This window comes from Cryptomeria japonica, chromosome 11, assembly GCF_030272615.1.
Source record: "Cryptomeria japonica chromosome 11, Sugi_1.0, whole genome shotgun sequence".
NCBI classification, from domain to species: Eukaryota; Viridiplantae; Streptophyta; class Pinopsida; order Cupressales; family Cupressaceae; genus Cryptomeria; species Cryptomeria japonica.
The window spans coordinates 74595661-74622183 of NC_081415.1; positions in this window are offsets into that span (position 1 = coordinate 74595661).

Below are 26523 nucleotides of genomic sequence, written 5' to 3' on the forward strand. Positions count from 1 at the left end.
CATGTGGTCTCTGAAGAGAAATGAGAGTAAGAAAAGCAAAGATGCCCCAGGGTCAAGTTACCTTGGTGGGATGATGGTGAAGAGAGTGGAGAGTACAGGGGTAGTGGAAGCTTCTAGCACTATGTTAGAGACTGCAAAATTTAGTGTTGCAGTAGCAGAGAAAGAAGCCAAAGAGAAGAGGCCCTCCAAGTCAAGTTGGAAATAGTTTTGAAGGCCTATAACAATGCCAAGGAGGAGGTAAGAGGTAAGGATAGCATCATTTCCAAGTTCCAGAGCTAGTTGACTGGACAATACCATCAAGGTGAGTCTTCAACATTGATGATCTCCTCTTCTCCTGCAAGACCTCCACCTACTAGTCCTATCATTGAGTTTCCACCATCTCCAACACCCTCTAGCTCTCAAATCGTTGAAATTACTCCTCAAGAATTAGAAAACTTGAAACAGGCTCAGGCCTTATATGCAAAGAAGTATGAGGAGAGAGTAAGGGCTACAATTTGCATTTTTGTAGATACAATAAATGCCTCACTGCTCTACAACAATGTAGGTAAAATTTTGGATATATGGAATGAGCTCAAGAGAGACAAGGCCATTTTGACACCTATTTTTAACAAATGGAGACCTAGGGAGCAAGATTTAGAGTTTATGTGTGTATCCTATGATGAAGCAAGGGCCAATCCCATCATTAAATCCACTTCTGATGTCACTAAAGTCTTAGTACAATTAGCAGCAGAAGTGGATAATGTTGATAGGAAGGTAAATTTGTGCAAAAAGGAGTACACTGATCAAGTTTTTGAGTTGCTCCTAGGAGTTTTTGCTAGCCCGGATCAATTAAAGGACAAACAAATGTGGCTTAAGGAGATGGAAGCCAAATTGTCAGCAAGAGTTAAAGAAATTATTGATCTAGTTGATGCTTCTTTCTTTGTTTTGACAATACAAGAAATAGAGAAAATTAAGTCACATTATGGTTTTCTTAATTCAGAAGTCAACAAAATGAGAAATTCTTGGAAAAGGTTGACTAAAACTAAGGATAAAGTAATTAATTTCTCATGGCTGACAGAAGAGGTGTATGATGAGTGGACAACTAAATATGCCACCCATGATCCGAAATAGTTGGAGAGCACCCCTGAAAAGGTAGAAGAGGTTGCAACCGAATAGCTTATTGAAGAAACTGCAGAGGCCGAAAAGAGATTGTAATTGCTTTTGCCAAAAGCTTGTAACCTCTTTATTTTGAAAGAAATGATTGTAACAAACTCTCCTCGAGAAGTCCGAAGCTTTGTGCATCCATGTTGTTATAAATGGATACCAGGACTAGAGGAAAAACGATCGCAAAGAATTGTAAGAAAACACTACAGAAATTTATCTGAGCTTTTCTAAGGCTAATGGAGAATATTCAAAATTTCTTGTAATATTTCTTGAACTAAATATCAATATATAGACCATCCGTTTTGAGTGAAGCTTTGTGTTGTCTTCAAGTGTGTTTACAATTTGTTTACTATTTTCATTCTGAATAATCTAGGGTTGTTCTGTTTGAATGGAATTGCAAAGCAATTTTAGTAGAAGTGTTCATTAGCTTTTCTCTTTAGGAGGGAAATTAAAGATGTGGGGATCACTCATACTAGTAAACTCTTTGGAAGATACTTTGAATTTTGATGATCATAGCTTAATTTGGAATGCATAAATTCTTGTAGGTGTCAAGCATATACAAGGATTAATAGAAACCAAGCCAATGGGACGCATAAAGATGTTTTGTTTGAGGAGTATTATCCGAGTTTAGATGACTTTGTGACCTTGGATAAGGCACTGGTATTGATTGAAGTTGTTTATTGCATGTTTTGTTGATCGAAATGCTGAATTTAAGTATAATTTCCATTCTTTGTTTTCAGTTATTTTCAAGGTGAATAGATCCACCGATTTTCTAGACTGGTTTACTGTGGGTTTATGTTTGAAAGTGTGAATTCAATTCACAAAGGTATACCCACCTAGGCTCTAAGTAAGTCCGAAGTGTAGAAGGTTCAATCAAACCTTGTCATATGTTGTCTTGAGAATTTCCTTATCTTTGATGTCTCTTCTGCACCGAGTTTAATCATATTATTTTAAGGATGTTAACAGGAATCAGATTTTGAAGACAACACTAAGAATTTTAGTGAAACCTACGGTTTCTATTATCTTATGTTCAAGTTTGACATTTCTGAATTCATCACAAAACACAGATTCATACATATTAATAATTTCCTCATCACCTAGTTCATCAATATGATAGTGTATATACATTCTAGGGTCTTCAGCATATACTGGCCCTTTAAGTATTTGAGAAAATGCACCTAAACTATCATCTTTCTTCTTAATGCCGGGAACTACCTGGAATACGGGTTTAGGGAATTTAATAATTTCAACAACAACAGGGTTTACAATAAATCTAGGAGTAGATGAAGATGCCATAGCTATAAATACCTTAATCTGCCCTTAGGGATGAAAGATTTGAAAGATTGCTTCTCTTCTTTTCTTGGAATGCCTTTGCTTGAGATTTTTGCACTCTCAAAGATTTGAATGCTTGGGGAAATGAAAATGGAGCCGAAATACTTATTTTATAATGTTATTTTCTTCACCTGCCACATTTAATGCTTGTCAGTTAAGTCACAACTTAACTTATCTGTCAGTAAAGAAGTAATCTTAACTTCTCACCATCAACCAAGGGAATAATAGCATGTTTTACATTTAGTTACAAAACCCTCAAAAGGATTTTCCTTCAATTAGATGAAGAGTCTCCTGTTGGTGGAGTGTTACTCTGTTCTGCCGGTGGAGGAGTATTCCCATCAACATTTTATTCAAATTTTCTGATCCATTGTTTTGAGAATTCTTGCTTCACCTCTTCAACCTTTTCTTTACCTTTCAAGCTAGGACCTTTGTTATTTGCTGGTGAGGACTTGCTTCTACAAAATTTAGCAATGTGTCCAATCTTGTTATAGGCATAACAAGTCCCATTGTTTTCCTAGATTGCTTTCCCATATCCTATGCCAGTTTGTGTTCTGCATTGATTAGATAAGTGTCCAAATCTTCCACAAACATAACATCTTACATTCATTCTTCAGTTCTTTGAATTATGACCAACTTTGTTGCATTTGGAACATTGACCAGTGGGTGTATTGGTGTTCTGATAGTTTCTAGATCTACATTGATTTTCTCTATGACCATACTTGTTACTGTTAAAGTATTTGCCATTAAATTTATAAGCAATTGGTTGTATTACTAGTTTTCTGTGATCATGTGTGTTTGCAGTACCAGAGGTTTCAAAAGCTTCAAAGCCAAGGCCATTAGTGTCCCCATTAGGTTTTTGATTCTTTAGCATGTCACCAAGTTCTTCTGAGCATTTCTTGAATTTCTCCTTGTTCTAATTTGCAGTAGCCAGATCTCTTTCCAAGATTTCTTTCTATCTTATAAGTTCATTTGAGTCATTTTGTGTGTGCAACAGATCTATCTTCAACATATCATTTTCATAACTAAGTCTTGTGTTTTCATTTGTAGCATCATTCAGTCTTCTAGTCAGATATTCTTCATTTTCCTTCATATCTTAAATTTCTTTGCAAAATCTCATAGTCATATCCTGCATCTCATTTTGTGTTGTACTTATCTTTTGTCTTAGTTTATTGACTAGATCATTAAGAGTTTCCTTTTCATCTCCTTCTTTCTACATCTTCTCAGAAAGTTCTCTTCTTTTATTCCTTGCTATAGTGTAATTCTCTTGAAGTGCTTGAATGATATCCTAAGCAACTTTTAGATCATCTTCAAGTTTTATATTCTTCAATTTTTCTATATCATAGTCTGAAAGAGTTGTTTCCAATCGTTTCTTCAAGTTATCCATCTTCCTCAATCTATTATGCTTCTAAAAATTGAGCACCAGGCTCTGATACCAATTGTTAGAATTCCCAAAGATACTGAGAGGGGGGGTGAATCAGTACCTAACCAGTTAAAGAATTTACTTGATTTAAAACATGTAAAGCATATCAATACAGTATACTGGTAAACCAAAAATAATGTTGTAAACAAGGATAACAACAACCACATGAAAAACACACCATAACACAGTAGTTTAACGAGGAAACCTGGTGTGGGAAAAACCTCAGTGGGATTTGTGACCCACAATATTTGCTTGCTAGCCAATAAGTAAATATTACTCTTACAATAGGGGCCTGCACATGCAAGAAGGCCAAGTGCCTAGAGCTCAATGCTCAACTACAAAATAAGAAGTCACACTAACTTACAAAATGGATTATACAAATCCAATGTCTTGTACTGCTTCAAAATAGCATCTGCTATGCCAGATCCAGTACTGGTTTTAGCTCTGCTTCATACATAAACCCTTAACCTATAATTTGCATATTAGGTCTATCTTATTTCACCTATCACATTATTTTAAAATGTTCTATAATGATCTCATATATATATGAGTCATATTACAACTTGCCATGTTGACTTACAATGATTTTACAATTAATTACAAAATACATTAAAAACAAAATTCCTGTCGACCAGGGTGTCGGTATCCTTCCTTTGCCAATGTTATGTGTGCCGGTGTAGAGTTTGTCGTTGTCGATGCTGGTATATTGTCTTGCCAGTATCATATGATTGCAAGGTTCCCATCAATGACAAAACCTTCAATCACCTACAATTTCTCATTGGAGTGTGCATTTGCCAATAGTTTAAGTTTCCTGAGGTGTTTTCAATGGTCAGTTGAAATGAAAATAAAAATATTTTTAGTTGAGCCCACTTTGGGGCTCGATCTGGCTTATACCAGTGTATTCATTTAATGGTGAAATGGTCTTAATTCACAGTAATGCATATCAATGCCAGCTTGAATGCATATTGGAAAATTCATTTATTAAGAGATGATTTCATTTCATTATGTGGGCATATAACTGAGAGGTTTTTATGGAACTTTATGATTTTGAAAACTAGGGTCAATTTGTCGTTCATGAAGCTCATTTATCTTAGCAATTTAAATGTGATGACAATGGATATTATCACTCCTTCTTATCAATTCCCTTTCCAAAAGTTAATATAAGTGTTGATGATACTTATGAGATTACCACGAAAATTGCAGACACAATTGCTCAAGAAATGAGTGAAGCATGTGGAATGGAAGATGATGCAGACACTAAAGAGGGAATCAATTAAGAGTCTATTAGATTTCAGCCAAGGAGGTTGCCAAGGGGACTGATTTGGTCAGCCATTGAAAACTCTCAACAAATCCAATTGATGGATTAGAATCTTCAACAAAGTGGAAAAGGGAAAGGTTAAATAGAAAATTGCAATTGCCAGGCATAACCCCCCATGCACAATGGAGAAGAGGTTCTCAAAAAATTTCATTGCAATGTCCTTATTAGGTGCCAGAGACAGCTGAGAGGGGGGGGTGAATCAGTTGTCTAATAAATTCAAACCAACAACAACTTAAACAAACTTAATGCCGATAGACAATTTATTAGGTAATTGCAGTAGCGGTAAAGATTAATGCATGAAACAGAAAGGGAATAACATCCACAATACATAACACCAATATTTGTACATGGAAAACCTATAAGGGGAAAAACCATGGTGGGAAACCTTACCCACAATCAGATGGTATTATTGCAAATAGTATGTGTATACAATAGGGGGTCTGCACATGCAGAAAGGCCAAGCACCTAGAGCTCACTGCTCAAACACAAATAGGAGTCACACTGACTACAATTGGATGGTTAAATTCAATAATGATGTACTGCTCAAAATAGCATCTTCATATTCTAGATTCAATACCAGTTCAGTTCTAATATGTCTTCACAAAACCTTCCTTCAACCTTCAAATGATGTTTGTGTGTATAGCGCTGCTTATTCTTGCATATACCTTATTACAATCATTTTTGCATTCAAAGTCCACTCTCTCTTAGATAAAATAAGATCTTACATATATACCGAAGCCTAGGACCAAAATGTATAGGTCAGCTTTACAAAAGATATTACAATAAAAACAATTTACAAGTAAAACAATAACCGATGCAATATCTGATTCAACATGTTAGCTTAATGCATTTAAAACATTAATAAATCATCTCCATAGTGTGCCATGTTGATTTGGAATAGATAAATCTTTTGGTGCTTATCCTGGACCTATTTGTTGGTAACAACAAATATACAAACACAAATGTACCAATGAACAAATCTCCAAGACAAAGTGTCCAAACGATGTCTTCAACATAGCCAAGTATTTTCCATGTCATTCCAAGTGTTGGTGAACAATATATTCTGCCGGTGAACCAAATACTGGTGACTATGCATAAGTCACTTGCTTGTTGGTGAACATTGTCAATTCTCCAAGTTTCAGTAGGCTGACCAGAGTTGATAAGTGTTGACATCAATGAAAAAACCATATCAACATATCCAAAATACCAACAATCTCCCCCTTTGGAATTGATGGCAACACAAGATGGAAAAACCATCAAAGTACCAAAACAGAAATTCCAAATACCAAAAACCAGCAATCTCCCTAAAGAGATCATAACCAGAAATCAAAATACAGATACAAAGAGTAATCAATCTCTCCAAATAACAATCTCTCCCCCTAGGAGTAACATGTGTTTTCCCATATCAATCTCTCCCCCTTTGACATCAAATGACAAATTAATACAAAAACCAAGTTCAAATACAAAATACCAACTACTCCCCCTGAGAAGTAGCTCACCTCATCAAAGTCGAAGTAAAAGATTTCTCTGTTAGTTCTGCCGGTTGATGACAAACATCAACTGTCTAGGTCTCTACTAGTGGGGGTATGACCCCAAGCTGATCTCTAAGATATTCAAAAGTCTTCTTAGGTAGAGGTTTAGTGAAAATATCTACAATCTTCTCTTTAGTATTCACATAAACCAATTTTACTTCTTTTGCTTCAACATTCTCTTTCAGAAAATTCAATTTGATAGAGGCATGTTTAGTTTTAGAATGTAGTACCAGATTCTTAGATATATCAATTGTTGTAGTGTTATCACAATAGATAGTTATAGGTTCCTTGCATTTTACCTTTATGTCCTTCAACATTTTCTTAAGCCATACTACCTGTGTACAATTAGTTGTTGTTGCAACATATTCTGATTCTACTGTTGATAAAGATGTGCAACTTTGTTTCTTACTCAACCAAGAAATTAATCTACTTCTAAGAAAAAATGCTCCATCGGTGGTTCTTTTTCTGTCATCTACATCTCCTACCTAATTTGCATCTATGTATGCACATAATTCAAAGTTTTCATCTCTAGGATACCATAAGCCAAGATTTGTACTGCCTTGTAAGTACAAAAAAATCCTTTTTACTATTGATTCATGATTTTCTTTAGGATTACTCTGAAATTTTGAAACAATACATACTACATTCATGATATTAGGTCTTGTTTGTGTCAAATATAGTAAACATCTTATCATAAATTTGTACCTAGTCAGATTAACAAGTGTAGATTCATCCCTTAGTGATAATTTGTCATTTGTAGTCATAGGTGTGCTTACCGGTTTAGAGTTTTCCATACCAAACTTCTTTAGTAACTCTTTCAAGTACTTAGATTCACTAAAAAATATACCTTTATTAGTCTGTGAAATCTGCAATCCTAAAATGAATTTTATCTCTCCAATCATAGACATTTCAAGTTCTTGTTGCATTTGAATAGAAAAGTCTTTAGATAATCCATCTTCTCCTCCAAAGATTATATCATCTACAAAAACTTATATAACCAAGATGTCATCATTTGTCACTTTGTAGTATAAGTTGTTGTTAGCCTTACCTTTAGAAAAACCAATCTTCAAGATATATTTATCCAATCTAGCATACCAAGCTCTTGGAGCTTGCTTCAATCCATACAAAGCTTTCCTTAACCTCCAAACCATATCTTTATTATCTTTCAAAGAAAATCCATCAGGTTTCTCAGTGTAAACTTCTTCTTCAAGATCTTCATTCAAAAATGCACATTTAATATCCATTTGATATACTTTGTATTTCTTGTGTGCTGCAAAAGCCAAGAATAATCTGAATGCCTCAATTCTAGCTACTGGTGCAAAGGTTTCATTGTAATAAATTCCTTCTTTTTGTGAATATCCTTTACACACTATTCTTGCTTTATTTCCGATTACCTTACCATCTTCATTAAGTTTGTTTCTGAATACCCATTTTGACCCAATTACATTTTTGTCTTTAGGCCGGGGAGCTAATGTCCATGTGTTATTCTTTTCAATTTGTTCTAATTCTTCTTCCATAGCTTTAATCCAGTATTTATCTTCACATGCCTCATTAATTGACGCTGGTTCAATTTGAGAAATAATACATACCTCTTCATTTGCTAGTCTTCCTCTTGGCATAACTCCTTGATACTTGTTCCCAATTATCTGATCTTCAGAGTGATTCAGTCTTACATATTGGGGTGTCTTTGTTTGTTGTTGTTCTTCAGTTACAGTGGAATTTTCAGATGATACTAATGTAACTAGATCTTTATTCTGTGTCGGTGTGTTCAATGTTGGTTCATTTGTCAGTATCTCTGTTGCCAGTTTAGAGTCTATATACCTTGAAGTTCCTCTAAACTATTCACCAATGTTCACATTTGTACTCTCAACAATTTTATGCAATCTCTTGTTAAAACATCTATATGCTTTCTCTTAGATGAATAACCAAGAAATATTCCTTCATCACTTCTAGGATCAAATTTTCCAATATACTCATCTCTTCTAATATAGCATTTACTTCCAAATATTCTAAAATATTTAAGAGTAGGAGTAATACCAAACCATAGTTCATGAGGAGTCTTACTAGTTTCACCTTTGATGTGAACTTTGTTGAATGTGTAGACTATTGTTCTTACTGCCTCTCTCCAATATACATGTGGTAGATTTGCTTCTGATAACATACTTCTAGCTGCATCGAAGATAGTTCTATTTTTCCTTTCTACAGCTCCATTATGCTAGGGTGTTTGGGGTGCTGATAACTGTCTTCTGATTCCATTTACTTCACATAATTTATTAAATTCCTTAGATGTGAATTCACCTCCTTGATTTGATCTCAGACATTTGATTTTCTTACCGGTTTCATTCTCTACCATTGCCTTGAATAGCTTGAATTTCTCAAGTGCTTCTAAATTTTCTCTGAGAAAAGTAACCCAACATATTCTAGAATAGTATCAATGATTAGCATGAAATATCTATCACCTTGTAAGCTTTTAGATCTAGTTGGACCACATAAATCAGTATGAATTAAGTCAAGAGCATTATTAGATTTTTCTGGAATACTTTTAAAAGATTCTCTAACCTTTTTTCCAAATTGACATTCATTACATACCGGATTGTGAGGTTTAACAATCATAGGTAAATCTCTCACTGTTTTAGTAGTACTGATTTTCACAATGCAATCAAAATTTACATGACAAAGTTTCTTATGCCATAGGAAACTTTCATCAATATGTGCAATCAAGCATGTCTTTTCATTGTTATTCAAATGAAAGATATTACCTTTAGTTTGATTACCGGTTGCAATTTCCAAACCAGTTTTGTTCAAAATTTTGCATTTCCCATTCTTGAATTGTAACTGAAATCATTTTTCAACTAATTAACCAACACTCACAAGATTATGCTTTAAACCTTCAACATAGTAAACATTGTCAGTATTATGCTTACCATCAAGAGATATAGTACCTTTTCCTTTGATCAAACAAGCTTTATCATCTCCAAATCTTACTAGACCTCCATTATATTCTTAAAAAAGTTAAGAATTTACTTTTATCACCAATCATATGATGTGAAGATCTTGAATCAATGATCCATTCATCCTTAACTTGAATTTTAGTTGCCAGGGCCTACTCTACCAGTTGAATAGTAGGTGCCGGTTGATCTTCTATTATAGCAACAAAGACCCTTCCATTGTATACCGGATCCTCATCAGAATCATCAGTGACTCCTTCATCAACAAGATAACAAGACTTGTCTTTATTCTTCTTAAATCTGTATCTCTGATATTCACGGTTAAGCTTGTATGTTCTTCTAACTTCTTCTTTCAATCTTGCATGTCTATCAGGGCATCTTGAAGCCATATGACCAATCTTATTGAAGTTAAAACATTTAAAGGGTGCTTTACCTTAATACATACTTCCAAGTAGACCTTTAGGCATTTTCCTTGCAAATAGTGCTTCAAGTTCTTCATTTTCCCTCCTGCTTTCTTCAAGTTCTCTTGCATAAAAAGCTTTCTAATCAGACTTGTCAAATGATGATGATGCAGATGATGTTGATGCCTTAAAAGTACAGATGCCAAACTAACAAGATGAGAGCGGGGGAGTGAATAATACAAACTTAATCTTCCATAAAAACAACAAATTCAACCTCAGCAACATATACTTCAGTAATATAACCAAAACTGCTAAACATGCAAACTCATAAGTATATAAACATCATAACACTCATAACACCAGATTTAACATGGAAACCCAAATAGGGAAAAACCATTGTGGGATTTCAGACCCACTAAGAAATATACTCTTCTAGAGTATGCTCGGTTAAAAGCAAATCCTGTTAAAGATTATAAATACATTGCTAGATGTGACCCGGTTAAGGGATTTCCCTCAGATCTGTTAGGATCTTCACCTTGTTACAGGTGACCTTGTTAAAGGATTTCAAACACTCAATAACAATGTCACCTTGCTAGAAGGTTTTACAAATAAGATTGTTAAGTCCACTTGGTTAAGAGATCTTCTGTCACTTTACAAAATAACAGTAATAAAAATCTATTTGCAAATTCACATCTAAAATGCTAAAGCACATTCTTATTTGCTAAATAAAATCTAGTCATAGGACTTATCTTGTCCATCTGCTAGGCTCTATACTCTGTTATTCAAATAGGTCTTCAAGCTTATGTGCTTGGTAATAACTATGTAGCATCCATGTGCTTATACTTGCCCGCATACATTCTTTATCAATAGTTCCTTATTTATAAGCAATTTGCTAACTGCTTAATCTCCTTGATCACATTTCCCATGATCAATCATAGCCATCAGATCTTCAAACTTGACTAGGTTCAATGTATCCTTTGATTTGAAAACATTTTACCCCACCTTGTAACTTGCATACATTTCTTAGAACTTGTGCTAGGGTATTGCGGTTCAATCTGAGCTATAGATCTTCCTACTGATCTTCCTTTGCCATAGATCCTTAACAACATTTATACACATTGTAACAATCATTTAATCATAACCAGCTCATCAGCTTCCTTCATTAAATAATACTTTTATTCATTCAATGCATTCTATTATTACTTGGTTGCAACTTGGTAAATACTAAACTTCACTCAGTAGACATTTTGCCTGCATTAACCGATAGCAATAATCTTAGGGTTTACTGACTAGGTTCCTTAGGGTTTACTGACTAGGTTCTTTGCTCGGTAATATTGTATACTATTAACCTTACAATCAACAACATATGTAGGATATCAAAATATCCTAAACATCATGATCTCATCATTGTCTAACTCGGTAATAGTTGCCCATTGAATAACTTATTCCTCCCCTTATTCATCACATTCTTTCTGTGTCTTTTACCGACATCTTTATACTCACCAAATCACACTTCTTAAGATATGGCAACATCATGCTAAATTAGAAAATCAATTTCTTGACATCAATGAAAAAATAATAATATTAAGATAGTAAACATCCTTAATCAGTTATATCCATAATCATCAACAACCTTCTCAATATCCTTATTGAAATGCCAACAATCTCCCTTTGTCTGTTATAATGCCAACAAATGTATGTCTAGTTACTGATGTATTAGGCATTCTTCTTAACTCATTTATAGCAGTAACTTTCATTTTGTATGCTGGTGGTAATCCTCTTAAAACTTTTGAAACAATTTCATCATCACTTAAGGTTCCTCCACAATATTTAATACCCAATACAATTTCATTTACTCTTTCCATAAAAGCAAAAATCCTTTCATCTTCTTCTATTTTTCAGATTTTCATACCTGACCCAGAAGCTTTCAAGTTTTGCAATTTTGATTGTGGAATCTCCTTCATTCAATGTTTCCAAATGGTCCCAAATAGCTTTAGCAATAGACCTAACTGATAATTCCATGATTTTCTGATATGATAATGTGCTTAAAAGTGCTTCTCTTGCTTTACAATCATTTTCTTCATCTTTAGCCAAGTTAGGTGGATTAGGTTGATTTTGAGTAGGAACAGTATAGCCATTCTTTGTAACTTCCCATATGTCCTTTCTAGTGCAATTCATATGTGTCTCCATCCTGATCTTCCATATGCCATAGTTGGTTCCATCAAGTTTAGGACTGTCCTTCCTGAAATAGTTAGGAGACATTGGATCTCCTCAAGCTGTTAAACTTCTGTAAAAAGAGGACTATGTTCTAATACCAATTGTTAGGTCCTAGAGACAACTAAGAGGGGGGGGAGGGGGGTGAATTAGTTGTCTAATAAATTCAAACCAAGAACAACTTAACCGAACTTAATGCTTAATATTGGTAAACCAAACTTAATACTGGTAGATAGTTTATCAGTTAATTGTGGTACCGGTAAAGATTAATGCATGAAACAAAAAGGCAATAACATCCACAACACATAACACCAATATTTGTACGTGGAAACCATGTAAGGGGAAAAACCATGGTGGGAAACCTTACCCACAATCAGATGGTACTACTGCAAATAGTATGTGTATATGTGCAGAAAGGCCAAGCGCCTAGAGCTCACTGCTCAAACACAAATAGGAGTCACACTGACTATAGTTGGATGGTTAAATCCAATAATGATGTACTACTAGAAATAGAATCTTCATATTCTGGATTCAGTACCAGTTCAATTATAATATGTCTTCACAAAACCTTTCTTCATTCTTCAAATCATGTCTGTGTGTATAGCTCTGCTTATTCTCACATATACCTTATTACAATCCTATTCACATTCACAATCCACTCTCTCTCTGATCAAATAAGATCTTACATATATACCAAAGCCTAGGACCAAAATGTATAGGTCGACTTTACAAAAGATATTACAATAAAAACAATTTACAAGTAAAACAATAACTGATGCAATATCCTTTTCAACATGTCGGCTTAATGCATTTACAACTTTAATAAATCATCTCCATAGCATGTCGTGCTAATATGGAATAGATAAGCCCATTAGTGCTTATCCTAGACCTATTTTCTGGGAACAACAAATATGCAAACACAACTGTAGCAATGAACTAGGTTAATAATCACGTCCCAGTGACCGAAGATATGGCAGGTCTAGCTGGCGGGTCCTGTCGAGGTGGCGATGAGCAAGCAGTCCAATGGTGATCCAAGTGGTGGATAGATGAGGTGTCATTCCATGTGGTGTCATGAGTGAATCAGAAGCTGCCACTTGGTAGGGTGCCAGATGAGAAAATGGCAAAAATCAAAGTTATTAATATAGTTCATACTATAGTGGAAAATGCAAAAAATTTAAATGACAGCGGTGCATGAGAGAATAATTCGCTTGGCTGGTTATTTTTATCCAAATATACAAGAATTATATATCATTGGAAAGCTGGCGGAATGAGGAATTTGGTTTTGCAATCTGTTTCAATAGATCTTAGATATTTTGAGAGCAGTTTTCAAGGGAAGGATGTAAGGAAAATCTTCAGTTAGGGAAAGAGGACACTTGGAGGTTTCTGATGCAGACCTAATATTTTTCCCTCATCTTTTTATCGTCTATTCTTCTCATTTCCAAGGAATCACAAAAATTTTGTAAAAAACCTCTGGTAAAATATATTTAGGGTTTTACTAGTGTTTGGAAGATCATTATGAGTTATGTAGAATTTGATGAAGAATATTGATATACAGACTAGAACATTTTGAGTCTAAATTCCTATTGTCTTCTTGTATGCATCATTTATTTACTAGTTTGGTTAGATAATCTAGGATTGTTTAATCGAATGAGTTGTAAGGCAATTTATAGAGATGTTTTAGGTTTTTCTTTCAAGGAAGGGGATTAAATATACTTAAAATCTTTTTTGCTAGTAATCAATAATTTTGTTTGAATTTGATGTCTGGGTTTAGCATATGGTGAAAGTTTATATATGTCAAGAATATATATATTTAGTTAAGTGAATGTAAATGACATGTATGTGAATTTCTTCTGTCAGTTCTTGTCCAATTCTAAATGATTCTGAGGCCCGAATAAGGTACTGGTATGGCTTGTTGTAGTTCATGACCTTCTTGTTGATCAATAAAAAATGAATACAAGTCTTTCTTTTATGTTCAGTTATGTTCAAAGTGATAGGGTTTGTAGAGGTTGGCAATGGTATTCTTTGTAAGCCTTTAATTGCAGCTGTGAAAGAATGATCACAAAGGGTATACCCACCTAAGCTAAGTGGAATCTTAAAGTGTAGAAGGTTTCTATATAAACCTTGTTATATGTTGTCTTTTGTTTTTGTTTCTTGTGGTTTCTCTCCATAAGAGATAGAGGCTTCAGAATTCTTATAGAGAGGTTAAGGAAATCATAAATCAAGAACAACAGGATCCTTTTCCTTTCACCATGCAAGGTGAATCATTTCCAAACTAGATAACACCTCCATCATATTCTTCTAGAGATAGAAACTTTCTCTGGTTAGCATTCATGTGGTGAGAACACCTGCTATCAATAATCCACTTATTAGAGTTGTCAATGCGAGAAACACCTCAACATTATGAATTGGAACTCATTCTCTTCATCAGACAAGAACTGACAGAAGAAACACACAAACACATCATTTAACAACACAAACAATAACAAACATCATCGACCTTATAGACAACAATCAGGTCGGTAGCATAAATCCTAAACCCTAAATAATTTAGATTTACAATTACAAGTGGTCCAATATTGATTGTTAGATCCATTACATAGAATGAAGTGATCTAAAACAGATCTCAAATCATTCTATATCATCCAATCTTCACCGCATCTGGAAATCAGTAACCCATCACGCGCACTTCAGACATCGCTTAGAACATTGCACATTCTTGAGGTAGACATTCAATGCTTTCAATCTTCATGCACAAGATCCTCAAAGAAATCTTTCAAATGTACAGAACTGACATGGCACCATGATCTCATCCTTATCTCTTAACTGACTCATCACAAAATGTAATCGATTTCACCGCAAAAGCCAAACCAGAAACCCTAGAGCTGAACAGAGACTACCAACTGGTAGTCATACTTAGTGACCCCCAACACCAATCCACTCCATCCTGGTTGACCATAACCGCTTCCAATCTTCATAGTAGTTCATACCGGTTCACCTATTGACATCAATGACAACATACATTGTCACCGCTTTATCATAGGCCAACATCAACGACCAAAATTGACTACTAGTTCAACTCACCTTACCAGTATAACTTAACTTCACTGGTGGACCTTCATACCTCTAGACCTCTTCTCTATTGGTGGATCAACTTGGCCTTCCATCAAACATGTTGGTCCTACTACTCATTCCATTTATTGATAGCAATAATCTTCTTTGAGTATACTGGTTTACATCCTTCATTTATTCTCTTGCTTGCTTTCTTTGCCTTGTCGGTGGTCCTTCTTTAGCGATACATGATGTATTTCATGTGTACCGGTAACCTACCCTCTATCATCTTATATATATGGATTGAGATCATCATGTCTTACTTCTTCCATACCGGTCACCACTTCTTACTCACCGGTGACCATGCCAAACAAGTTGACATCAATGACAACCTAATGCCAATAATGCCAACATTATAAGGATTGGATCAATCAATATCTTAAACTTCCTAAAAATAGCATTTGTTAGATGTCATGTGATGAGCACCAAAATTAATCTTGCACCATTGTACTATCTAAATTGAATTTTGTATGGTGTTACCTATAAAATAACTTATTTTAACAATTTAACTCTGATCCATAAGATACATACTCAAGTAAATAGAGATTTCTTGAATGGAGTACACATATATAAATTGAACATGTACCTACATTTTTAAGCTGGTGAAGTGCATGCTTCACACATTCTCCTACTCCATGCTCTCCTTTTCCATGTCCACTCTAAGAAAAGGTCCACAAAAACTTTCCACCATGTTTATCATGTTGTTGTGACAGCCAATTGAATGCTTTTTTAGATTTAAAATGTCTTGTGAAGTTACAATCAAATCTAATATATTAGTTTAAAAAAATTATTTATACTTGTTAATTAAAAGACTTTAGGAAATTTTAATCAATTTTTATGATTTCCAGCACATCCATCAAACCAAATCCAATGTTGTGAATTATTTATCCAATGTTGTATGATATTTCCAAAAAAAAAATCAAAAAAATGTGCTACATAACTCCTATCGTGAATAGTATCATCACTAATATAAAAATGAACTTCCTTAATGATAATGTGTTCATCTTCAGCATATTCTACACCATCCACAAGAAACTCTATTGTTGGCATTGTGTTGTCATTGATGTAAACTAGTATGGGAGATTGATGACCAGTGTTGTCATTGATGCATACCGAAAATGGTGTCATTAATGTCAACTAGTATAGAAGGGCTACCAGTATAGGAGATGTATGGGAAACACTGTCATGGATACATAAAGGATGAGATATCTTTGATATCACCTTGTGTTGCAATGCACCGGTAAGGTATGGGAGAGAATCTCATTCAATAGAATGAATTTTGGAGTCATCGGTATACAAGTCAGTGTTTGACTTATGTGAAAGAGATGGGTAGGTTACCACTACAGTCTATCACCAATAAGGAGAGTATGACAATTGGTAAGTGATGTGTTGACATGGAGAAGACAAATCAACCAAGTGAATGGCTGTCAACTGACAAGCTTATGACTAGTGTACAAGAAGGATTAGCAAGGTGATTGAGCTATTGTTTGTGATGAAGAGGCAAAATAATACCTAAATCACATCAACATGGGAGGAGAAGATGTATTGGTCACCAGTACACTGTGTGGATACATAAAAACAAGACTCCCATTAGATAGAATGTAGTCACCATGTGAAGAGATGACTGATAGTGAGTGCACCCAAATTGGATCACATGTGCATGTTTGAAGACATGCTGCACAAATAGGGAAGCCACAAGAGTGCATTGCAAGATGCAGATGACAAGGATCCACTCCCACCGGTAAGTGGAGCTTATCTCCTATTATGCAAAGTATTCATCTTAGTTATGTGAGATAAGATAAAAGTAGAAAGTAGGTGATCGAAGACTCACACTAGATCTACCAATAAATCAAGGATTGCCTAAAGTGCATGAAATTAGGGGTATACATTGCACTGACATAGAAGGCATGATAAGAAACCAAGACAAAAAAATAAGAGTAAATAAGTGATGGGTTTGTCACCTTGACAAACTGACTGAGTTGATGTCAGGTTTGATGACGAAGAGTGAAAAGTGGAGTAGTTGCAGAGAGAGTCCAACTCGTATGCAGATACCTTAGATAGAATTAGTTGAAGTTTGATAACATGGTGTCATCGAGATGGCTACCGATGAGTATAAGAACTGGTAAGGAAGAAAAGAGGCTAAGTGATGTGCTCCTACTTGATGAGAATGAGCATGCTATGGATAGACATGTCTAGTGACCCGTTAAGGTGTTCCACCAACAGATCAACAAAGTGCAAACATGAAGGGTAACCAATAAAATGTGAGATATCGACAGGCTTAGAGAATAGGTAGAAAAGAAGGATTGGTTGAGTGGTTGTCAGTGATCCTATCTGAACTTATATAGAGGTCCAAGCTAAGGTGGATGTCGACAAAGGTGCCATGTGGAGTCAAGGTGGTGGACATGCATGCAACATTAGATGGACTGTGCACCGATGAGGTTGTTACAGAGTTGGTCAATATTAATTGTAGATTCCATAAATCATGGGATGTGTTACAAAGGTGTGCGACTCGAGGAACATCGAACAAAGGTGATCAATGCAAAGTATCCAGGTGTAGAATGAGGTTGGTGATAAAATATACAGAACTATTTATGGTGATTAATTGTGTGTCTCGCCAACTGATTATCCATGTTTGATAGACATAGAGAATGTGTATTAGAAGGCACTCTAATGGAAGTGATGTGCAAATAGTTGTCTTGGAGATTAGATTGAATGAGATCTAATTGGATTTGGTGTGCCTCGTGATTAGTGGAAGAAACCCTAAGGCACCAAGTTTGAATGTTTCTTTTGGCAAAAAAGTCTGAATACAAATATGTGGGCAAAAGATAGATTTGATGATTCCTCAAAGTGAGATGCTACCAAGTGATGCACAAGGCCAAATAGAGAAGTAGATGAAGTGTGATATGTATAGAGGATCATATAGATTAAGCAGTGGAGAGACAACCAGTAATAGGTTTTGGCAAAGGCTTAACCGATGATGTTAAAACAATTGGGAGGTTATTGAATGAGAGAGTGTTGTTGCATTTGAGAGAAGATCAGTAAAGTACTCATTGTATACCATAGGAGAGATTGAGTGTTAGAAGACTCTAGGGTTGAAGAGTTCAATCAACAATAGTAAGGTAAATGGTGGTGACAAAACTGATAGTGAAGAGTTGCAGAAGAGTGCAGAGTAGGAAAGCAAAGAACCAACAAAGAGAGAAGCAGTAGCAAAGGAGAAGAGGTAGAACTGATAAGGTTGCAGCAGTGAGAGGGTGAGAGAGAAAGAGAACTGAAAGTGAATTGGATAGAAGATCCAGTAGAGATATTTAAAGAAGAGCTACAAAATCCATTTGTAACAAGGCTATTAACTTGTAAATGATTATGTTTTGTATTCACTAAGTTGGAGCTCGGTGCAGGGGTTGTATCTCCTTGGGTTGGTGCCCTAAAATCAGGGGTTGTTGTCCTAAATATTGTAATCAAATATTGATTGTGAGGCTAGATTGGAGCAGTAGACTCCAACAACATTTCTCATTGAGGTTTTTCCCATCTTGGATTTTCCTCATATATGCTGGTGTTATTTTATGTATATTTTGTTGTGAATGCATTTGTGATTAGTCTCCCCACTAACTGGTAAGTTTGCATTGAGTTAGATCTATTAACTGGTATACACATAGGATAGTTAAAGGGAAAAGATTGAGAACCATTGATTCACCCCCCTCTCAGTGGTATATTGTGTCTAACAATTGGTATCAGAGCCTAGGTTCCTAGTCGGATGAGATTTCTCCAGCTTGGATAGATTATGGCTTAAGGAAACAATGGTTTGTTTAGTGTCAATCCCAACTCTACTATTTAATGGGTCTAACTATTTCATTTGGAGTTGTAGAATGGAATTTCACTTATCCTCTCTAGGTATGATGTTTGTTGTAAATGGCTACCCTTGTAAAGTCAGTCCTCCCATAGATTTAAATGTAGAAAGAAGAAACTAGTGCAATGAAGAAGCAATGAAGGCTATACTCTATGGGTTAAAAAATCATGTCTCCTCATAGGTGGACAGATGTAGATCGACAAAAAGTCTATGGGATAGACTAAAGAGGGTTTACGGAAATGAGTCATGCACTGTTGAATCAGACTATGGAAGCATGAAGAACAACAAAGCAGACACATGTGGAGGTGTTGATAGTAGATCAGGCAGCTGCTACATTTATGATGAAGAGGAAAATCATCTCTTTATGGCACAAGAGATAGAAAGTGAAGTGAACACATTAGAATGTGACAAGGCAGACATATCTCACCAGCAAGATGTGTTTGGTAGTGATGAGTAAGATGAAGCTATAATTGATCTAGAAGGTGTTCTTCTAAGTGCCCTTGGTGAACTGAAATTTGTTAGAAATGAATTTAAGAGTTACATAAAATCAGTTCATGAAAAATGTAATCAGTTGAGAACATGCCTTGAAGAGTCAAACAAAAATGTTTGCATGTTGACAACTCAGCTTGAAGATGCCAAATGGATAACTGATAAATTGAAATTAGTCCTTGATTCCGATGAAAGAAGAAGTGAGGAGTTGTAGCTAGAAGTCGAGACAAAAGATAGAGAATGTTAGAAGCTGAAAGTGGAAATGGAGAATCTGAGGAAAGATCTTGAGAAGTGCAAAAATGAACTCAAGGTAAGAAACTAGTATGATAAAAGCACTGAAGCCTTGGACAAAATGTTGTATCAACAAAAACATTCCAAGGATACTGGAGATTAGGATATGTTGTCAGGGAATTCTCTACAAGAAAGGAGACCTCCCACAAATATATTAATTTTTTCTCCTCAAATGGAAATGGAATGGATTAGACGTTCATGTTTAGAAATGCTCCAAGAAAGAAGATTGATCTTATTACAACCGGTGAGGACATTAAGAAGAAGACCAGTGCTGCAAGAATGAACAATGCAAATTCAAAAGGAAAAGGGAAGTTGACAGAAGGCAACTTCACCAAAAGAAAGAACATGAGAAGACAACATACAAGAACTCCTCCTGGTAGAAGACAAGGAAATGCTACTGCCCATAAGACAAATAATGTATGGGAAAAGGAGAGAATGGATGGAAGAGCTGCACAGTATGGACAATCCAAAGTTCATCCATAGAGAAGAAGAAATGGAGATATTAAACTAGTAAGATCTCCTCAAGCATGACAGAACAAATTTGTAAGTTATGTGTTCCCTCTCTCCGGTTACTGTTCTGCATGCAAAGAATACAACCATGGTGTAGATGAATGCAAAATGAAGTCTAGGAATAGACAATATGTTCTTCCTAGAAACAATAATGTCATCTATTGGAGGTGTAATGGATATGGCCGTAAAAGTCATAACTATAGAAGGATGAACTTGCAGTCACATGACTATTAGTGTAGTAGCTATGCTCAACATAGAAATGGATATAGAGCATATGAGAGATAAAATGCTACATGGAACAAAAGTAGAAGAGGTTTTATTCCTATATGGTTAAGTGGTCCACCTGTTTTGGTAGTAGGATACAATGGGATGACCATAAGAAGATGGTCTAATCGACATGTTAAAAGGTTCCCCAATCATGAGATTGGCATGGATGTTGTGTGCTGCTATAGCACTACTTCTTGTTATGCAATAGATTCCAAAAATGAAAGGACCCACCTGCAGAAGAAGGAAAAATCTACTCTCAAGACTGAAAACAGGAAGAAGAATGAGACCAAGTAGAAATGGAGGAAGAAGCAAGAGAATGCAACCATGGATTGACACTGTGCATTCAATACATGGGTAATATCTCATAATACTTAAAGGAGATGAAGTGTGAGGCCCTACCCCGACTCATCCTAGCATTTCAGTGATTTTCATATTGAGACTATTATGGATGCTTTATTTTTATGCATTATGGATTTATAACTTATATAATTCCATGATTTGGATAATACTGATGTATATTGATGCTTCATTTATATGCATTATGGATTTGGAACTCTATATGATTCTAGATTAGGATAAATTTGAGATGATGTATGTCATTATTGGATTTGCAGGACTTTACTATGATGATAGAAATAGGATGCATGTCTTATGTATGGACCAAAATTTTGAGGATTATGATAATTACTTATGTAGATTTATTTGGATATAAGATATACTGATTTGTTTAATGTCAATTGTATGCAGATTGTTTGATGTGTATTCTTATTGATGTGTTTAATATTATATGAGGTTATTTGGAATTACTAATGTGTAATTGAGTTGCACAGGAAAATTATCCATGTGACCATGGAAATACTATGGAGAACCAAACCTAGACCTATGTATGTTTGTAAAACCAGGGGTTGTCTATTTGGAGAGACAACACCCCATATGTATCATATTTTATTTGTAATAGTAAATGATGTATGTGTGTTAAATTGAATTTATTAATTTGTGTAAATCCAACAAGAGACAAATTCCATGTGTAATTTTGTAATGTATTTTATTGTATCACTTGACACATGTGCTGATTTGTGTCTTGATTTTTGACTTGTCTCTTGGAGGGAGTTGGTTCGACCATAGCCCTTTTCAAACATTTGAATGTGGTCTCAAATTTTCCTTGGGTAGAGAGTCTTTGGAGTGGTCAACTCAAGTTTGACTCAAAAGTTAACTTCAGATGGGTTTCTAAGGGGTCAAATGGACTCCTAGGGGTAGTTGAAAGGGTTTTCCTAAAGTCCATAAGGTATACCTATGGGTTAGGAGTATTTTTAGGCATGTGACTACTCCCATGCAACTGGTTACTCACCTCAAAAAGTGGGTTTCCTAAGATGAGCGAAAATTCAATTTAGAAGGTTCCATCTAGGTTAGATAACCTTCCTTTTTGATGTGAGATTCTTTTCCCACTTTCTCTTACTTTTTCCTTTTTCAGTTTTAGTAACCTGTGAGAACTCTCACTGAGGCCTTCTTAGGCAAGGATGAGAGACTCAGTGGGTAATCACCCACTCTCCATTTTTTTGGAGATCTTGCAATTTCGAAAAGAATAGTTTTGGGATAGAAAATTGGCTAAGTGTAGAAGAAAGGATTGTGGAATTGGGCTACTCATCCTCAAACTAGTTCTAGCAAACCTTTGGGTAGATTGAAGGTTGGTTCATATTCTTCCTTTCACGTTGCATTTTTATGTTGGAAAAATTGTTTGTATGTATAAGTTGTTTTCTTGTATTTTCGTTTGTGAAATTATTATGTGACCTATCTGTTATTTCTTTTATGCATTTTCTTGTGATTTTAGAGTAACCAAGTCCTTCTACTCTTGGGAGAGTAGGATGGTCTTGTGGGTGGAAGAAGTTTGCCAGCCTTCAAGTGAGAGGTTCTCATTATGAGAGTGATCTCAAGGGTTGTATATGTGACCCTTGTTGCATAGCCTTGTGTATGCGTTTGCGGGTCATAAGGAGAGAAAGTATGGCATGAATGCCTTGGGGGGCATAAGGATGTGGGGTTAATGAACTTATGATATATCTTTGTTTGCCATGAGATGGCTTTGTGATCTACCATTCTTGTAGCCTCCTTAGGGTATTTGGTCCACTTCCACCCATGTAAAAACATCACATTTTGTGATGAAGTGTAGCCTTGGTTGGAAAAGTGTTGTTGTGTGTTTTTCCCTTGCTTGTTGTGTTTGCTTGTGTGTAACCTATCTAGGGTTTGGTTCTCCAAGCTCGAGGGTGGCTTCTAGAAAGCCTAGGCTAGGAGGTGAGCTCTCCATGGTCATAGCCTTATGATTTATTTCCAGGTTGCTTGGAAAGAAAAGGGAAAAAGATAAGCTAGAAGTTGCTAGTTTTATTTGATTTGAAGAAAAAGATTAGAGAATGAGATATTATATTTTCATTACAGCAATGTAAAAGAAAAGCTATATGTTGTATTTATTTTGAAAAAAAATGTATTCATTTTATTTAAAGTCCTCATTTAATACAAATGAGAGACTAGTTGGGTATCTCACCCATTTATAATGTTGACTATATTGTATTCTAATTATGCTTTAAAGAAATGCATTATTCTATTAAGTCATTATTGCAAAAATGAAAAGGTTATTTTTGGATTAAGTTCCTATAGTTATGGAAATAATATATGTTGTATTCATGTTATTTGTTTGAAAATAAAAGTTCATTTATCTCTTAATGCATATTGAAATAATGGAAATGAGAGAAGTAGTAAGCTTGCATGTTAGTAAGAGAAAAGTACTCATTTTTATTTCCATTTACAAACTTTGGTTAAATAGATTTAATTTGTCTATCTCTAAGGATGATTTCAAATGATTTCTAGTATAATATAGTTGTTGTTAAAATTTATTAAATTCTGTCATTTTATTTATTTGCAGTAAATAAATCTAAACTTAATAGGCTATCTCTAAAGTTAGCAACTACATTTGTCAAAAAAAAAATATACCCTATTTAAACCTGTTAGTTTTGATAAACCTGCTTTATGTGATCTAAAAAAAGAGAAATATAAACAGATTGCTTAAAGTAAATAAAAGAAATTTTGCCCCTATTTCCATGTTGTCAGTATTTTAATAATTTTTGCATGATTTAAAAAGTTAAGATAATAAAATATCTACTTAGATAAACCTACACTAAATCTATCCCTTAAATTACATATATATACATATATATAAATATATACATGTAAATATATATATATATATATATATGTTACAAAAGAAAAGATTTAAATTATTTAAAAAAAATAAAATAAACAAAAAAATGGGGAGCCTCCCCCCCCCCCTCGCGCTATGGGCGGTGACCCCAGTGGCGACCGCAGCCGCACTATGGGCCGCAACCCACAGATGGGGTGGCTTCGTCCCCACCTATGAGCGGTGCCGCATAGCGGTGGCATCAACCATGCTGCAGGGCGCGTCCCACAGTGGCGGCCAAGGCCGCCTCTGTGGGCCATGACCCACAGGCACGGCTGCGGTCGTCCCTGCGGGAAGCTCCCATGGCTTCCCCCATTGCCGCACCATTACCTCAACTCTGTGGCCACCCTCTATCGGCCTCCACCCACTTTCCCTCAGCCCTGCAAAAAAATTGAATAACATAGTTAAGCCCTAGCCCAAAAATTGGGTTAGGGCAAGACAATAAGGAGGGAAGAAAATAGGGTAGAGGGTGGGGGTGTTTTACAATATTTTAGTTAGGTTACATGGGGTATTTTTATAATAATATTTGTTTAGAAAATAAATATCCTCATATATAAATATATATGTGTTTAATATATATATATATATATATATATATATATATATATATATATATATATATATATATATATATATATATATATATATATATATATATATATATATATATATATATATATATATATATATATATATATATATATATGTATAAACCTAACTTGAGTTTAATTATTTTATTTAAATATTCATATTTTATATACGATTATATAAACATTTGAATATGATGTTTAAATTTTAATTCTTTAAAGCTTTATATTTTAGGAAATTATAACAATTCCTTTTGTAAGATATTTGGCTATAGGGGGGTTATTGTAGTCCACCTAAATTCAGGCTTGTCGAGATTAAACTTTATAGGGAAATTTTTATTATGGATTTATTTAGCCCTTTAGTCAAATTTTAGACACATTATAATTATTGTTAAAATAAATCATGGGACTTAAAAATCCAATCGCTAGAGTTAATTTTATTAATTCTTACAATGATTAAAAAGATTAATTGAGATTAATAATATCTCTTGTCAATTAATTTAGAGGTTTTTACTTAAATGAATTTATTATTTATTAATTGATGAGATAATAATAATTGTTTTGGAGAAGTAATATTCCTCTTTTAATTTAGGATATTTTCGCCTAATTGATTTAGCGGTGAGATTAACTCAAACATAGTTAAGACTAAACTTGTTATTGCGGTTTATTGTAGCAAATTTAGTTTATTAGGATATGTTTAAAAAAAAAAATTATTTCGTTCATGGCCAAAAGCATTGGGCATGACATTTGGGGGTGTTTTATAATATTTTAGTTAGGTTACATGGGGTATTTTTATAATAATGTTTGTTTAGAAAATAAATATCCTTATATATATATATATATATATATATATATATATATATATATATATATATATATATATATATATATATATATATATATATATATATATATATATATATTATTATAAAAATACCCAATGTGTATATATATATATATAGTTAAAAATATAAATGTATAAACCTAGCTTGAGTTTAATTATTTTATTTAAACATTCATATTTTATATACGATTATATAAACATTTGGATATGATGTTTAAATTTTAATTCTTCAAAGCTTTATATTTTAGGAAATTAAAATGATTCCTTTTGTAAGATATTTGGCTATAGGGGGATTATTGTAGTCCACCTAAATTTAGGCTTGTTGAGATTAAACTTTATAGGGAAATTTTTATTATGGATTTATTTAGCCCTTTAGTCAAATTTTAGACAAATTATAATTATTGTTAAAATAAATCATGGGATTTAAAAATCAAATTGCTAGAGTTAATTTTATTAATTCCTACAATGATTTAAAAGATTAATTGGGATTAATAATATCTCTTGTCAATTAATTTAGAGGTTTTTGCTTAAATGAATTTATTATTTATTAATTGATGAGATAACAATAATTCTTTTGGAGAATTAATATTCCGCTTTTAATTTAGGATATTTTTGTCTAATTGATTTAGCAGTGAGATTAACTCAAACGTAGTTAAGACTAAACTTATTATTGCAGTTCATTTTAGTAAATTTAGTTTATTAGGATATGTTTTAAAAAAAAATTATTTCGTTCATGCCCAAAAGTTTGGGCATGACATTTTGGTATCAAAGCAAGGTTTCTAGCACTAGGAACCTTTCTCCGTTATGTTTCGCTTTAATTATTTAATTAGTTATATTATATTAATTTTTATGATATTTATTTTTAATTAATTAATTTAAATATTTCTCCGAAAAATTATTTATTTAATTCATCTTATTTTATTTTTTCATAAGGATGCCTTTGACTATGTGACAAGGTCGCAAGTGCGGGAGGGGTCCTATGCGTGTACGCATGGCACGCGAAGAGGTCGATAGGGAGGAATCAGTTTTGGAAAGGAACCCAGAGGCTCCTC